Genomic DNA, 17452 nt, shown 5'->3' on the forward strand with positions numbered 1-17452 from the left:
GCATGGTTAATAAGGACTTTATTTTTCCAGTAAAGAGAATATGTAAAGTCACCATTCAAAATGGAGTAAAAGAATCTCAGATTTTTCTTCTGTGAATTGTCTTACCAGAGATATAAAATCTCTCTACAAAATCTGTGCTCTTCTCGTAATCCCTCATTATCTTGTGATCTTACACAAGTTAGACCATGTAAATTTTCAAGCTGGCAACTGAATTCATATTTACCTTGAAGATCAGGTTACATATTTATAGTAAAAATAATTTTCCAAGAAGTGCATAGGTGAGTTGGGAGCACAAGTTACTGTGGGATGCTGATCCATGCATATTCCTAAACCACTTCAGCAACTTTGGCAATTCTGTTTTAGGTGTCTGAAAGAGAAATTTGTGTGCACCCAAAACTGGCTGTCCTCAGTTGCTCAGAATGAAAGTTCATCCTGTGCCAGTGAGATAGACTAAAGCAAGGCAAGATGCTGTGTTCTGTACAAAGGAAGAGGGTAGTGTTGGCCTTTCTTCCCCTTGGTGGCTCATGCATCAGACCAAGATTTCTTAGCCTGCTTCAGGTATTCTCCATATAATCCCTGCCCTTTCCAAGACATCACAGAGTGCTCAGGTCTTGCTCCTCTCCTGATGTTGGGTGAGCTCTATTAGAGAGATCTGAAGGTATGTTCAGTAATAGATCATCCAGGGAACAAAAATACTCCTCTGTTTCAGCCAGAGTGGCACAACATGAGAGGCTCAGTACAGGAGGCTGCAGCTGCTATTGGGAGGAAGATGTTTTGCTGTTGCAGGACACACAAAAGTTGGTGGGATGACACTGGTGGGCATTGGTGCCCTTCGTCTGCAAAGCAATAGCGTGCCATGGAGAAGTTCTTAATGGTAGTCCTCCCTGGACTGTTCATGTGGTCAGCCCAAAAGAGATGTAGTACTGTTACAAGAGCAAGAGGAAAATCACACCCACCTAGCAGGCCTGCTGCTGTGCTTTCTCTCTGTTGCTAATCAGGGGTGTGGGCCTAACCATTCTCCTCCTCCCCATTTTTTTCCTGTGGATAATAAGGTCCAAGTAATCGGTTTGATTCTGTGCAACAGGCTGTGTGATGGACCTGCTGTCCTCATGTTCATGCCTAAACTGTTATGGCTGCTTCACTACCCCAATGAAAGATGCACCTCCTGACAGTACACTACAGTTTTAGAAAAAACATGCCATGAAGAAGCATGAGTTTGTATTATGAGGCTGCTATGCTGTAGCCTCTGCTTTAATCCCTGTAGGGTATGTGTCAGTGAACACAGGGTGCTATATATGTGGTCTCTTCTAGTAAAAGATCAACCATAGTGCCAGATTTATTGCAATGGCTGGGTACTGCAATGGTTTCACCCCTGCGGTAAGGGTTGGGGATGCTCTCCTGACAATCCTGAAGAAGCTCCAAGAGACAGAGCGTGGCTATGAGCAGCTTTGGAATGGAGGACCATTCAGGAGCTAACAGGAAAAGGTACGTGTGTTAGGTGCCTTTCTTTTGGGACACTGGATACTGTGTTTGGACAGAATATCTTCACATCATCGCAGCCCACCCAGCCTACTGGTTCCCAAAATCAGGTCCTTAGAAAATCCGGTAGTGCTATCAAAGGGTGTTAGTGATGGCAGCTGAATTTTGGGGTACCAGCTCAAATTAATTAGGCATAAGAATCTGCCCACCCAGAGTTATTTTTTAAAACAGCAGCTTAAAACTGCCTCCTTTTTGTTTTGATTTTGAGTACAACCTCTAGTCATTTCTTAGCAACACGTTTTCTTAATTTACAGGGTACACTGATGAGTATATTAGTTTGCATAATAAGTGTTATTGAAAAATCTGTGATTATTAAAACAGATGTGGGAATTCATTCAGTGTACTGAATGATGCAGCATCTTTAATTTGTGTTATTTTTCTTGTTTGTTCAGTTTCAGTATGTGGAGATGTGTTTCTGTATCTCAGATAGTTACAGACATAACTGCAGGAGTCTGAACAGTCACACTGGCATAAAGAAAATACTTATTTGCCCCAAGATCCGTGTTAAGTGTTGTAGTTGAGTGTCCTCTCCTCTGCAGATCCATATGCAAGTCTCAGGTCATTTCTTTTGAGGGAACCTGTGTAAAGCTTCCGACTCCAGCAGTTTCCCCAGAGAGAATCTCTCAGAACTGGGAGTCCTGAACCAGGTCTTCACCCCTGTCTGCCAAAGCAAAACAACCTGCAGCCAGCCAGAAGTCCAGCAAAAGAAAAACAGAAAAATAACTACAGCAAAACTATGCAAATAATCTTAGCACAGGGAGAAGACTAAAACTCAGCCTTTGTGTAGGTCAAAGGAGGGAGAGGAGCTTGAGGGGATGGTGCTGAAGAAAATGCTTTCATTCCCCTGCCTTCAGCACACTGAAAGAGAGAAGCAAATCCCCAGAGAGGGCCTCAGTTCCAGGGCAGTGGCACGTGGACTCCCTCAGGACATCTGAGGAAATTAAGTTCTTAGGTTTTAGTGAAAAACATCATCTAATTCCATGGCATGGCTGATTTAGTGACTACCTAGGGATCAGACACTGCAGCAGCCCATTTACAAGCAACATGTCAGAATGCTGAATAGAAGTAGTGAAACTGAGAAGAACCTTTCATATGGGTTTTCTTTTAAGTTGTGTTTTTTTTCTTTCTTTCTTTCTTTCTTTCTTTCTTTCTTTCTTTCTTTCTTTCTTTCTTTCTTTCTTTCTTTCTTTCTTTCTTTCTTTTCTGATACACTTTGCTTCACTGATTTCTACAGTTTTACTAATCTTTTTGGTTTCTGAAGGTTTTTTATGCTACTCTGTTTGATCAGTAACTTTGTTGTTTGTAACTCTTCAGCCAGACCTTTACTCTCTAGGAAAATCATTTATATTCATCTATACTGACCTGTTTTTCTCATTTGCCTGTGCAAACAATCCAAATTCTTCCAATAATGGTAATATATCTTTCTTACACCATGTGAATCCTAGATTAGTGAGAATTGTCCTCAGCATCATTGTTATCCTGTCTACACATCTGGTGCCTTTGCAAGCGCTGCTTTTAACATCATTAGAAATGAGTGTTGTATTTACAGCCATTATGCTCTCATACTCGCATGGCTCCCATTCTTGTCGCCTATTTTAAAAAGTGCATTTGCAAATGTATTTTGTATGGCTTTGCTTTTGAAATTACTTACCAAATGGCAGCTGTAGTAGGTTCACACCATTACTATGCAGAAAGCTGTCTCTTTCTGTAAATCAATACCTTCTGTTGATAGTAGCTTTTACATCTGAATTGGGTTCCTGTCGTGCATCCATTTTACACAACTGCTGCTGGGCTTGCTAAATTATCTCTGACTCATGCTAGGTATTTTCACAGTCCTCACAATTTTGACTGTTTTGCTCTTTTAAAGCACTTGCACTGGAAGTAATGAGGACTGCTCTTTTTTCTGTTGGCCATGGGTACAGAATAATGTTGGCTGTGGAAGCATAACAGCATAGGATGGAAAGGACCACCTGGATCATTAAATCCCAATCCCAACTACTGCAGACATTACCTCATGTAATAATCTCTGTTTTTCATTTATTGAGCTCTTTCTTAAAAACATTCAGATGGCTTGGTCTCATCCCTGTCCCAAGCCTGACTCCCCCTCTACAGAACTGCCACATGACATGGTTATCTTCATGGTCTGGAAACTTCTGATTTTAAGTTCCTTACAGGCAGCTGGTATCTCGCTTATGCCAACACTGCTTTTTCATCAGAACAGTTACCAGCCCCTTGGTGTTGAGACCTTTCCTCAATGTATTTGTAGAGAGCAGTGGTTTCCCTCAGCCTGGCTGAGCAAGCCTTGCTCACCTAGCCTCCTCTCGTAAATTTGGCTCCCCGTACCCTTGCCGTTATCACCCTGGTGGCTGTCATCACCCTGCTAACCAGGGGCTGCAGCTTTCTCTCCCTGTGCTGATAGCCATCTCTCCATGGCAGGTCAGCCCGATAGGAATTGCCAGACTACAACCATGCTTCCCTGTGCTGGATGTGTGACGCACCATGGGGACTGGCATTGGCCTGGTGCCGTGGTAGGATTTAGCACACTTTTTGCAGCAACCTAGAACCCGTTTAGTACACAGTGCATCATGTGCACTATTGTGCCTCTTTATTCCTTAATGTTTGGACATCACCATTTATTTCACATGCATTTTCAAAGCCGTGCTGTTTGCTTTTTGCTGTATCTAAATTAATTACCTCATTGCAATTTTTTCTCAAGAACTCTGCCAGTTCTCCTCTGTCACTTCATCATAAACATTTATTTACCTTGGGTAACCAAAGTGCTCTGGTAAGCAGTTGAGAAACAACTGTAGCCCAGTGGGTCAGGGAATAGTAAAATAGTAAAATGGCAGACTGAAATGAGGTGTGGGGGACTGAGTTGCAGAGTAGACTGTATGTAGATCAGTATCTAGGTTTTTAATATGTTGGGGATATGTTTGTGCAATGCTTTTTATATATGTTTAGGTTTGCCACAGAAGTGAACTTGGAAGAGTGGGATTTGAAGGTTGGGCTGGTGGCTTGGTGCCAAGGTGTTTGGGAGCAGGTGAGAGGATCCAGGAAAGTACAGGAAGGACTTTGACTGAAGAAGAGATAAGAAGAACATCAAAAAGAAGGTTAAATTAGCATCTTTGATCAAGTAGACACTACAAACTCAGAGATGGATGTCCTTGAGTGGGAAAACAAACAATAGTACTGAACTAAAGGTCTCCTAACACCAGGAAAAGCATTTTCATTGAGATTGACAGGGCTGGGATTTAATCCAGAAAGTTTGAATCTTGTACATACAGAAACAGGGAGATATAGCAGGTCTTGAGGTGACATGGTCACCAGTAAAAGCTGATTCCAAACAGCTAGAGATTTTGCAGGGTGGAGGGACAAGTACTTTCATAGCTTCAGTTTTTGTCACTTTGTGGCTAACTTGTTATCTGTTCAGGTTTCTCAGTGTTTCCCAGCCAGGTCAGTTCCTCATACAAAGAAGAACAAGATTGTTTTAATTTTTAATCCCTTAATTTCCTTAAGAAGGAGGAGATTGGTTTTTAAAGCCACCTCTTAACACTTCAAGCATGTTTGACTCATCCTGTCTGGCAGATCCTTCAGTGCCCTAATCAACCCGCTGTGAACACTTCGTTCTGGTGTGTGGTATTCAACCCTGAGAATACACTTTGGAAGCAGCCTGGTTATTGTATCCCACCCCACCGTCCAGACCATCTGAATAGGAGCCAGTTCACTCTGCGTTGTTACTACTGAGGAATGTTTTAGTGGTTTGGGTGGCCCTGCGGGAGCTGGGAGGGAATAAGACATACTCTGAAACCAGCATGAGTTACAGTTTTGGATAAGCAGAGACTTTCACATCTGTAAATGGTGGCAATGGTACCTACTCCATTTTATGGAGTATCTTGAATACTAAAGATAGTGTTCCTGTAGTCTGCTATGGGGGATATACTGGACTCTAAATTCCTTCCCCGCCTTGTGTGTAAGCAGTTGATAACCCTAACAATCGCCTGCCCCAGTGTCAGGGCACATAGTTCCACATCTCCTACACGCCTGCCCAGCCACCCATTCAGGTAGGGGCTGCATCTGCTCCAGAATCAGTAACACTGTTCTGGTTTTTTTTCCAGCTGAGTCCGATCACATGCCATTCTGTGCATCTGCTCTAGGCTGATCGCTGATGGAAGCTTATTCCCTTGCTGTTATTCAGCTAGGAAAGTTTGGCACAAAACAATGTATGGCAAAAAGATCTTCTGAGAGACGTCAGGTTTCGCCCTTGAGAGCTGCCACATAGCCAAATCACCTGTCTGTGTTCACGAAGGACTGCTTGTATAAAAAGAAATGTGAACGCAACCCCTGTCTGATCAGAGGTGATGGCAGGATGAATCTACAATGCCTTTCAGTGTAAAATATTGATCAAATAGAGTGATATTTAGTTTTTCTTTTCATCTTTTACTGGTCGTCTCAGATCTATGTGGTCCTGCTGTTCTTCAACTAGTCCTTCAAGGTTTTAGGAAGACAGGGATTGCTTTTCAGTAGTTTAGAAATGATAGCTCTCATCTGCAGTCTTTTCCACACTTTCCAGCTGTGCTCAACCCATCAGTAACACCATCAGCATTAGTAAAACCTGTGTCCTAGTTTTAAACTAGGTCTCTAAACTTGCAGTGACAACCTAAACAGTAGGTATGGTCCTCCCAGCCAGAGCAACCTATGGATATGCTGGCTGAAGCAGAAGCCTGGACACCCACCAGCACTCTGGACTGCAGCATCATACCAGTGGACCTGAGTTAGCGCTGAGAACAGAAATAGGGACAGGTGAGCCGAGTGCTAGTATTACGTCCTGAACTGTACCCAAGCAGCTTTGAAGATATGTCCAGTCCCTGAGACAGTTTCAAATGATAAGATTCTTCACATCAGCACCACAGGAGTCATAAGCAACCAGAGATGATTTATTTCAAAACAGAGAGAGTTGGGTGCTCATGGTCAGTCCAACTTCTGCAAGAATCAGGGAGGTCTGGAAAGGGTTGTGGGTGGTGGGTAATGAAAATAAAGAGAAAGAGTTGTTGACAAGGAAGAAAAAAAAAAAGTGTAAAGGAAAAAGGAGCAGAAGTGAAAGAATTTCTTACTTGCTTGCTTCCTTGCTTCCTTCCTTACCTTCATTCCTGTCTGCCTTGAAGGTACTAGATATGTGTGTGGCTGTGATGTAGATACTGGAAAGAAGAGAAAACAGAAGAGGTTTCACTGATCATTTATTTCTACTGTCTATCAGCATCTTCTTTAAGGCCAGGGTAATACAGAGAGTTTATAATTATTTCCTAGGCATTCACAGTCCTGTCTCCCTTCAAAAGCAGGGAAAGTCTGTCTGCTCTTCCTTACATTGCCCGTGAAGTATGATTTTCTGAGGCTCTAGATTTGTATTATTTGTATAGAAGAACAAAACTTTTTATTGTAGCATACTCCAGCCATGCTTCTTCTGCAAATACTTTAACTTTTAAGCACAGCATGTCTGGTTTATTTTGGCTTCCTTACACTTTTTTGCCCAGGATATGAGGAAAATAGACATGCATCTCCACTGCGCTCTTCTCAGCTCTGTGTTCTCAGCACACAGCTGTGCAATTTGCTGGAGACAAGGTTGCTTCTTCTGGCAGGGTTGATCTTATGCTGCCAGTGAGACCCCTTTGAGGCAGATATTGACCAAAATGTCACAAAACTAGAACAAGTTTTGTTTTTCCAGTATCGTCCCAATTTTCCCATTAACAGTGGCAGAGGTCAGCCAAATCTAATACGATCCCTGCAAGAACATCTCAAGCCTATCTCCTTGTGTGGGTGTTTCCTACAGGATAGACTGCCCATGAAGACTGCCTGACTCCCCCCTCGCTCGTACTCGTGTGGCACCACTGAATCCAGTCGAATCCCACTGTTCAAAATCCACTGACAACAAGAGCAGCATCCAACCCCCCGCTGCTCTGCGTTTTACAGGTCTGAGTAATTTTTTCCAAACCGCTTCTGACTCCACTTCAGGACTATAAAACTGATGCTCATAAAATAAAATGCTTGATAGATCAAGTGAGATTTTTTTGTAATTCTTAAAGAGTGAAGAGTTTTGAAAGAAAACAATTGGTTGCCTTCCTTTGTGTGAATGCGGTTTTTCATATGGAAAAAACAGAATTAGTCATTTGATAGCTGACATTTGAATAGTGTTATGTTGCAGATAGTCATTTTTCACTCAAATATGGTGTGGAGGCTTTTTTCATTAAAAAAAAAAAAAAAAAAAAAGCCACAGCTTTTAGCCCTGTGATCCAATGAAAATAATTAGAAGTAAGAAAGGGAATCCCTATTGATTGTAGCAGTCCAAGTTTCTTTGACTTCACGAGTACCTGCTGTTTTGACCATCAGAATCCATCTATTGTAAAAATGTTCATAACATTTGGTTTTACTCACAGATGTAGTTTTAATCCTTCACCTGATAGTCAAACAGGGATTTTGCCAGTACAGGCAGAGTTGGAGCTCTATTTTGCAATTGCTCAGAAGCCTCTAAATGCAATGTGACTTCAAAAAAAGACCCAGTGAGAGCATTTCTTTCCCTGATATATAATCTTCTCTGTATGATATTCCCACATCTGTGTAATAGTCCTCAAGAGAAAAGAAAAACAAAGGGAAATGCACTTATTCTATTATTCACCTCTTCCGACAATACCACCATGCAAGGCTTGAAGCTCTCTGTCATCCAGCAGCAGGAAGAATTTCCTTAGCGCTTCCAGCCCTTTTTCCCTAAAGTGTTGAGCATCCACCAGCTCCTTCCAGCTCCAAATCAAACCACTGTGTGCTGAGTTGTTTTCAAAACCCAGGCAATCTGTTCACCTGCTGAGAGAATGGCGTTAGGAGTTGTACACATCGAAACCAAAGGGTATGATGTCTTGGAACTTAATATTCCCTGGCGGCTGCTGTTTCAGATGTCCAGATGAAGCAATTGTGGTATTTTGACTGTTTAACACCTCCCTCCTATGTTAATTTTCAGTGGAAGAACTTGTGTTAAACTTGCAGTTTGTCAAAGACACCACAAAGTCATCCAGTATTTCTGCTTTTAAAATTAAGTAACTGGTAACTGACTGGTGAGGATATGCACAAGCCAGCACAGATGTGGCAGGCACCAAATCAGTATCAGGCAAAGAAACATTTGTAAATGTGAATGGAGATGCTGTGGGGATCATCTAGACTTGTGAAAAAGAAAGTCCAATAATTAATCACTGGAATTTGAATATTACAGTGATTTGCTTTTCCTTGCAGAACTTGTGCATCAGACTAATAGGACCCCAACGCCAGCTGAGATAGAAACTGACTGAGTTTTGCTCCAGCAAATGCAGCAATGCTGATTTATCCCATCTGAACATCTGAGTTGGTGTTGTCATGTGTTACCATGGTGGCAAAGGTTTGATCCAGACAGCTAACTGAATAACATAGCATGCTGGGGTTTAATTCTTATTTTTTCTAGTAGTACTAAGTCAAATTACAGATCCTACCCATAGAAAAGAAAGAGTTTTCTTTTTCTCTTTGTCTTGTTAATATTACAAGCAACAGCAAGAGTAACATGAAAAAGAGGTACAGAAATACTGAGACAATATTTTATGAGTAACTTCTACAAACTTGCATTTGTTGAGATACAGCCCCACAGCAAGCTGGGATGTTTGGCCACATTTGTCTGCAAATATTTAGGTGTGCTCCAGGATCTGACACCTACAGCTCATGGCAAAAGATCAAAATCTTAGGGTATTATATACCGTTCATTTACCAATATACGTGTGATTCATTCCTAGTTTTCTGATGACATATTCCCCTCTTCTCCTCATCTTGACTTCTACAGATGTAAATCAGAAAATATATGCAGTCCTTTCTCAGAACTGGTTTGATACCTAGGAGATGTTCACTAGGTGTTTTAAGAAATTCATAGTAAGCATGCAGGGTTATCACATTGTTTTTCCACTACTGGGGAATAATGCTGAACTTGAAATAGTTTCTCTCTCTTTGCTAATGATTTTCTGAAAAACACTGAAAACAATCAAAGAAGCAGTTTTCTCTAAAGTATTTGTTTCTTCTACAAATGCTTGCAGAATGGTGTGAACTATTCGAGTTTTCAATTCTGGGACTAAATAAATAAAAAAAATGTGGAAAAGTGTTTTGGGTCTACCTTGAAAAAAAAAAATGTAAGCATAGTGAAATAGAGTTGGTCTGCTTATAGCATAAGGATGTTGAAGCACTTCTAAATACCAAGCAGATGAGTTTGCAGACTTCATTTACCACAGCAACACTAATTTCTTGTTTCTCAGGGGCAGGAGGGATAACAGGCAGCTTTAAAACATGTTTAATTGCATTTAGCTGAGCTTGACCTTAAGCATGCCTTTCAGCTTTGGTTTTTGATCATGACAAATAATCAATTGAAAGAATACTTTTAAGAACTCAAAAGCCAAAAATAACACCTCTGCTGCCAACACCACCTCCCTTTCCCATCCAGCTCTGAAAAGTACTTCCTTTCCTCTCTTTCTCCTCTATCCAGCCATGTCTTCCACCAAGCCCTGAGGCTGGGGCCTGGAAGCACACAGGAAGGCAGCTGGGGAGGGAGGAGATGAAAGCATTTGAGGTATGGAGAGGATAGAGATGTTTTCTCTTGATCCTTATATACTTTCTAAGCATCCTGCCTGCCTTAGAGGGGAAAGACAGCTTATCTGCCAGCCACCGTTAATTTCTTTTAAACCAATATCCTTTTCCTAGTCCACTATTTGGAAAATGGTGAAATGTCTTGAAGTGCCATTTCAAAAGAACATTTGAAAAATTTAATACGCAAACTTTTTAAAATACGGGTCTTGAATTTTCTAGAAGTATCGAAATCATCTACTTTCTTTCACTCTGAGAATCCACCTAAAATGTGCAGATAGCTCCATCCAGCCCCAGAAGTGCCTTTTTTAACAAACTGGATTTCTGCAGCCTGCTCCAGTGCTTTGTCAGATCCCAAAAGTCATCTGCAGCCTACCAGCCACCAACGTACATCTTGATAAATCGTGTTTTTCATTCCATGTGAACTGGGTTTTGTTCTTGTTTATACCCAGCGGTATAAAACAGCTCCTATTGTCCATTGTTCCCTTATGTACTTTCAGAAAAACCTGTTTGTTGCTGGCAGCCTTCTCTTGGAGGAATGTGATGCAGAGCACAGATAAAAGCACAAGCATCTGTTAAGATGATTGGCATTATCCTGACAACAGTGTAAAAATCATCTGCTTGGGATGGCAAGCAGGCACAAGACAAACAAAATCAACATCAGCTTCAATTTGCAGTGAGTATGATAAAGCATATGGTGTAATTCAAGGAGGCTGTACAAAGCTTGTTGCTTATTTCCTAGACATCCTAGTCATGGCAGTCATGCACACGCTGATTCATTCAGCAGGAGCTGACGCTTACATAGGTGCTAAGCACCAAAATACTTTTGAAGATAATAGCATAGATAAAGGCAAAAAAAATAAGTAATAATAAAAAAATCTTCAAATACTAGTCCATCACTGAGAGCTTTAAGGAATGTCTATAAGTCCCAGATGCTGGTACTTATCAGGATGAAAGTGTTGATGCTTTATTTCAGCCCTGAGTGATGGAGGAAAGTCTTCCACAGTCACTGGTGCTATTTCAGACAACACTAAGAAAATTCTTGATGTTTTCACATTCAGGCTTTGACCTGACCTGACCCTGCTTAACTTTAAAATCTGACAAGCGTAGTCTGGAATTATGTTTCTGTAACTAAGGATTGAATGCATTTTTAAATGCTTTAAGCCTTCTACTAAAAATGCTAGTCTTCTATTCAAGACTCATTGCTCTGTTTGGGTTTTGCATAGCTGATTTTGCCTTGGCATCCCTAAAAATATTTCTGTACGGAAAAATTGCTGCAAATTGACATCCTATGTGTTGTTTTTTGTTTTTTGTTTTTTTTATATATATATTTCTCTGTATTTTTAATGAGGAAGTAAGAAGCTTCACTCCTCTCTGCTGAAATTCACTGTGGTGTTTCTGCAATGAGATTTTCTTCTATTTGCTGGCTATATTCAAAAACATAATCTTCCTGAAAGAGACCAACTGTTACTATTCCTTACAATCTCTCCTCCTCACTTAACATAAAGTGTTTTATTTTCGGTTTTGTAATATGAAATGCAACAAATCATTTCAGATGCTTTCAACAAATATATCAAACTCCCTACTGATGTCCCTAAACATCAGTAAGTGCAAATAGCTTTGGAAAGCCTTCTGCAAGAACCCAGTCTCCTGCACCACCATAACTGGATCAAAGTGACATGACTGGCATGCAGAAGAGGGAAAGACTCTCTCCTATCACTGATGTTTCTCTGTGGGCTGCATGGAGATATCAGGTTGATACTTTGATAGATTGCAATCTGTTTTCAGCAGCTGACCCAGACATAACATCATCATTTCCTGATTATATTGATATGTGTTTCTATTATTTGCTTATTTTGCGCCTTGAGAAACAATTCCTTTTTGTTGTTCAACTGTAAACAGCATTGCAAGGCCTCATATTAAATCATAATTATTTACCATGCTGTTCACGCACCTTTGTCCCTGGGGAATGTGGTGACGTGAATTTACAGGAAGATCGGGGTATTTCTCACCAACAGTTTCCTGTTATTGATATGCTTTTGTTTAGTTGTGATCTTTTTTTTACCCTTTCAGGTTCTCAGGGGAAAAATAAACAGGCACACGACATTAATCACACTCCTCGGGTATCGTATTGGAGGTCTCACAAATATTTGCGGTGTGGAATTGTGAACTGGGCTTGGATCTTTCCAAAGCACCAGTGACTGGTTGTTATTCCTTCTTACTGAGTCTCCTATTGTGACAAATGATTCCAATAATTCTTAAAAATTCTTTTGTGATCGTGTTCCCTTTTAGGAGCCAATGAGGTTCAAAAGTTTATGAAGACAACCTTGAAAGTTTTGCAATTGTGTCCTTTTAAGAGATAAAACAGGTCGTGTGGAGATACAGAAGTAATTCAAAAGTCTAGAGTTCTTTCAGAAAATACTAGCAAATGTGGCCAAAAAATGTGTTTTTCAAGATGCTTTGCCAACTTCTTTTCTTCATAGATAAATGAAGATTTTAGTTGTGGAGAGCCCATTTACTTTCTACAGAAAGGTAGGATATAAATTATATTCACTAGCATGTCAAAAGGCACAGCATAATAACCAGGGTAGTAGCACACATATAACACATAAATCTTAAATCTTTCTGCACAATTTTTGGCTATCCTACTTTTATTTCTGTCTCTGTGGACCTGTGGTGCACTCCTATCCAGTGACCTTTGTGTAGTATCGTGATTTTGCAATACAGAGTTATAGCACAATAACCAAGAAATTTAATATCAACCCAGAGTTTGGAAAGTTTAGATTTTTTTTCCTTGAAGTGATTGTAGAAATATTGTGGTAAAAGGCAAAATGGCAGTATCTTCCACAGAACCCACACAAGCAAGACCACCGAGGGCTTGGCCAGCAGATTCTTTTGAGAAGTCATTCAAGGAATATCACAAGCAGCACAGTAGCTATTCAGGTTCACTACCAAAACCTCAATGTTTTATATTTTTGATTCATGTCTTGGTAAGTAGCATCTTTCTGAGAAATTGTGTTGTAAGATTCAGAGCAAAATATTGCAATCAAGGCTACATGTCCATATCCTATTAGTGTCTGCAGATTCATCATGTTTGGTGCTTACTGCTCTGCTTTAAATGAGGGACACTATTATTTTCCTGCACTACTTCTGCTAGCACTACAAACTACTAAGGATCAGCCAACAAAAGCTGTACGCGATAAAATCAGAAGAAAAATCCATGTTACACGATTTCATACATGTTTAAGTACATTGCTGTCTCCTTTCAGAGTATTTAACTTCTAGATCACATGTAGATTTTATCTAAATTCTTTAAATACCCACTTTTACTCCTTCCAGAAGTCTAAGTAATGCAAAAGGCTCTATAAAATGTTCTCTATGGCCATGCACATTAAGAGCACAGTCCTGCTTCCACTGGATTCTTGTGTATTTGTCCTCATCTGTAAGCTCAGCCAAGTGTTATCTGGCCACTTCACAGATGAGGAAATTCTAAGAAATCTCAGGTTAAAAGGTTATTCTAGTTGTGACATCTCATCTGTAATTCCAGGCCTTGAAAACAATTTGTTTCAATTTGTTTCAGACGTATTCTCTCCCAGCAGTGACAGTTTAAGATTTCACAACTTGAGCAAAAGAAACCTTTTTCTTTCTGGAAACTCCCACTCGAAAAAGAAAAAAATAAAATAAAATTTTGAAGAAATACACAACAAAGCTTCCTATCTGTTTTTGTTCTCCAAGCACATTTATCGCTCAAACCATAGGAGCATGCATTCCCACAAATGAAATTCTTTCCATCCTCAGTAAAACTCACCACTGACAGAGGAACTCCCACATGCACCAGCAAGCTCACCTCCTCTCTTTTATATCACACTTGAAGACCTTGTTTGCTTGGAGATACACATGGAGACCTCTAGACGGGTTCTCCTTTTACTTTCTCCAGCATGTTGCCCTTTTATTAGCACCTGTTCAGATTTCTTCTTAGTTCCATGGTCTCGCTATGGGTGAGCAATAGCATGGTCTGCATAAAATTGTGGCTTAGCGTTTGCTTCATACAGTTGAAGTGTCCTTTAACCTGCCATCAGAGCTGATCAACCTGGTGAAGATGGACTGCGTTAAAATGTTTTACAAATGAATGAAATTCCATATTCAGTTGTCATATCCGCAGTTACTCACCCTCTGAACGCTCAGAGTTTTAACACAGTTCTTCCTTCCTCGGTAAGGGTTTAAGATAGGAATCTAGATCTTCTATTTAAGTTCCAGACAGGACGGAAGGAAGTCGGAATTACATTTCATCCAAGAAGTTTCAGGCTCTTCGTTCCTCCTGGACAGAGTGTTTGGGGTTGATATTTGGGCCCAGTCCTCAGTAGAGAGGAAGGGAAAGGTTGCATCATTTCTCTGAGTCACTGACCATTTTGTTGTTGTTCTTGCTCTGCGGTTCTTGTTCTCGGCTAGCTACCTCAGGAGCCGTTGCCACCAAGATGGTGAGACTAGATTGTACTTTGCTATATCTCTACATGGTCTGTGATATAGGTATTTTTATTATCTCTCTGGTGATTTTTTGTGATTATTTTTTCCTGCCATGGTCAAAAGTTATTTCTGTTATTGCTAAGTGTCTTTGGGAAGCAGAGACATCAGTTATGATCATGACAGAATCATAGCACCAGAGGGGAATACCTTCCTCTCTGCATAAATGCTCGTGGCCACTTTGGTTGGCTTTGTTTGACCAACTGTTTGCTCTCATACATGTACTTGTCACACTTAGGAGGAAAAATGATCTAGAAAACTGATGAAGGCTAGAAGGTATTTGGAGGGCAATGACAGCTTACTAAAAGCTTACAAGTCTCTCCTGTTTCCACAGTTCATTATCTCGTGGGGAAAGATTAACTTCACACAGGATGTACACTTATCTGTTAAATCAGGTGCTTAAATCAGTGTTGCCCTCATGATATTTCTTCACCATTTCCAACCTTGGTATACCTACAAAAGTTATTTTAACACAGAAATGAAAAGAATATAATGGTATATATCTAAGTTGAAAGTTTTGAATGGTATTCATGTGACCTAGCTCAAACAACTGCAGGGTGTCAACCTATGGCCAATCTATTCTTCTGTTCTGCTGAAAATCGGTAAAGAAGAGTGAGTTCTGAGCTATCATTCCTCTCACCCTCTAGAGGACATAAAAGTAGGTTAGAAGAGCGTGTGTAGATGTCACAGCTCTGATGTGGGTTTAGGAGCATAGAGATATAGCATGAAAGCAAATGAGGTTGTGGCTGCAGCTATATGGAGGTTTTACACACAGAAGTGTTGGGTGGAGGGGACATCTGGAGCACCTGAGTCCCATCCACTCCAGACAAGGCTCACCATCACTAGATCAGGTCATCCATAGCTTTGTGCAGCCATCTGTAGACCTAGGACTAACGCACACAAACTGGACACACCATTGACCTCTCTTAGTCCCTTGGTCTCCATAGCATCTCTCTGTTCAGGGTGTTAAGTCCCACCCTGGTTCCTCTAAGTGTATGTGTTTTCCCTTCCTCTCATTTAAGCAGTTTTTCATCACTGCTGTTTTTTTGTTTGTTTGTTTGTTTGTTTTTTGGCATTGTTCATCAAGTAAGTGTGATTTAGCTGTGAACTCAAGAATACAGAGGTACCCAGCATAGAAACATGTATATAAATTCATTCTGCTCTGTTTAAGGATTTCAGTGATCTCGGGCCCCCAAAAAATCTCTATGATACTCTGCCAGTTTTAATGCTTAAATGCAGTATTTCCAAATAGCATCAGTTTTAGCTGAGAAAGGAGAACATGTGTCTATTCTAGTCCGAGTGCTGAAGACATTTCAGCTGTGGTGATGTCCTGCTGATTTATTTAGCTAATGAGAGCTGAGCCTTAGCAATTGGGATATTGACATAGAAATGACAGTATTTGTGTGCAGATAATCTGTCCATTGATACCAGAGATGTTAATGGTGCCCCACACTTGTGAGCTGCAAAGTACTCTCGTCTTATGGAGGGAAATGTGCAAATACTTTTTAAAGTTTCTCATTTGAGTAAGGTTTACAATACTACTTATATGCTTAAACCTTAACACACCAGTCAGAGATGGTCCCAATGGAGAGCTGCACTGCCAGCCACTTAGGTCTACCACAGAGAGTCCATTTTTAAAACATAAAAACCCACTCTCTCTTCTCTTGCAAAATATTTATTCTTGCTTTTCCTAAACTTTGTTTTTCTCCAACATTTTTCAGATATTGGTGCCAATGTCATTTACAATGATTCTGGCTCTGAGTACAATATACTAAACTCTTCCTTTCCACACAAAACAAACAAATGAAAAGAGAAACAGAAAATCCTTTATCTGTTGTCTTTTTTTTTTTTTTTTTTCAAAAGTAAATAGTTACCCATTGTTTTATAACCACAAATCACTAGTGAATGTTACCAAAAACATTCTGGGAAAAATGAAGGACAATATAGATACCGCTAAACAGATCTTAGTTTAAAAAATATATATGTTATCACAGTAATATGCATTGATTTTATTTATAGAACTTCCCTTTAAAGCACAAAATATAAATTTGCACTTACAGGGAGTTATGTTATGATACATAGATATATGTTTTTCATTATTTTTTCACTGAATTTCACATAAAATTCAGGAAGCCACTACTGAAAAAAAATGCCCAGCAGTATCCAAACCTGCAGTGTTCCCAGAACCCTTTGCTGCTGATTTCAAGGAAAAATAACAAACTGATAAGTCATAATTTCAATGTTGCATCTCTTGTTGATTCTTTGCTTGATCCTACCCACTTTCTCCCATTGTATTTTGGATTCTTGTGATGCCATCCAGCCAAAATCCAACTTAAAGAGGAGATTTAAATCAGCATGAGCTAAGCAATTCATTTCAGCAGAGGTTGTACAGTCCCAGGGAAGTTTGCACAGGTAAATAAATGATTTCATTCTTAATGACAAGAAGAGAGCAGAACACTTGGCTCTTCCCCTTGGAAAACAGGCTTTGTTGGCATTATAATTTGATCAAATTGCCACTCCACAGTGGGCTGGTGCATCATGGTAACATTGGCTCCGAGCCTGAAGAAAATTGCCAAAAGCCTTAATAGGTACGCAGTTATTCCGGAAAAAGTCTTCTGTCAGCAGAGCTTATTCCACTTTCAAACGGATTTCAACTATGCCAAGAAAAGTACTCTCTTGCTCAGGTGAAGAGATGGTGCCAGTATTGCTGAAACAAAACACCTCTGAGGTGTAGATAGCCGTGTAGTGTGCATGCATT

Source organism: Aythya fuligula, chromosome Z (assembly GCF_009819795.1).
Source record: "Aythya fuligula isolate bAytFul2 chromosome Z, bAytFul2.pri, whole genome shotgun sequence".
NCBI lineage: Eukaryota > Metazoa > Chordata > Aves > Anseriformes > Anatidae > Aythya > Aythya fuligula.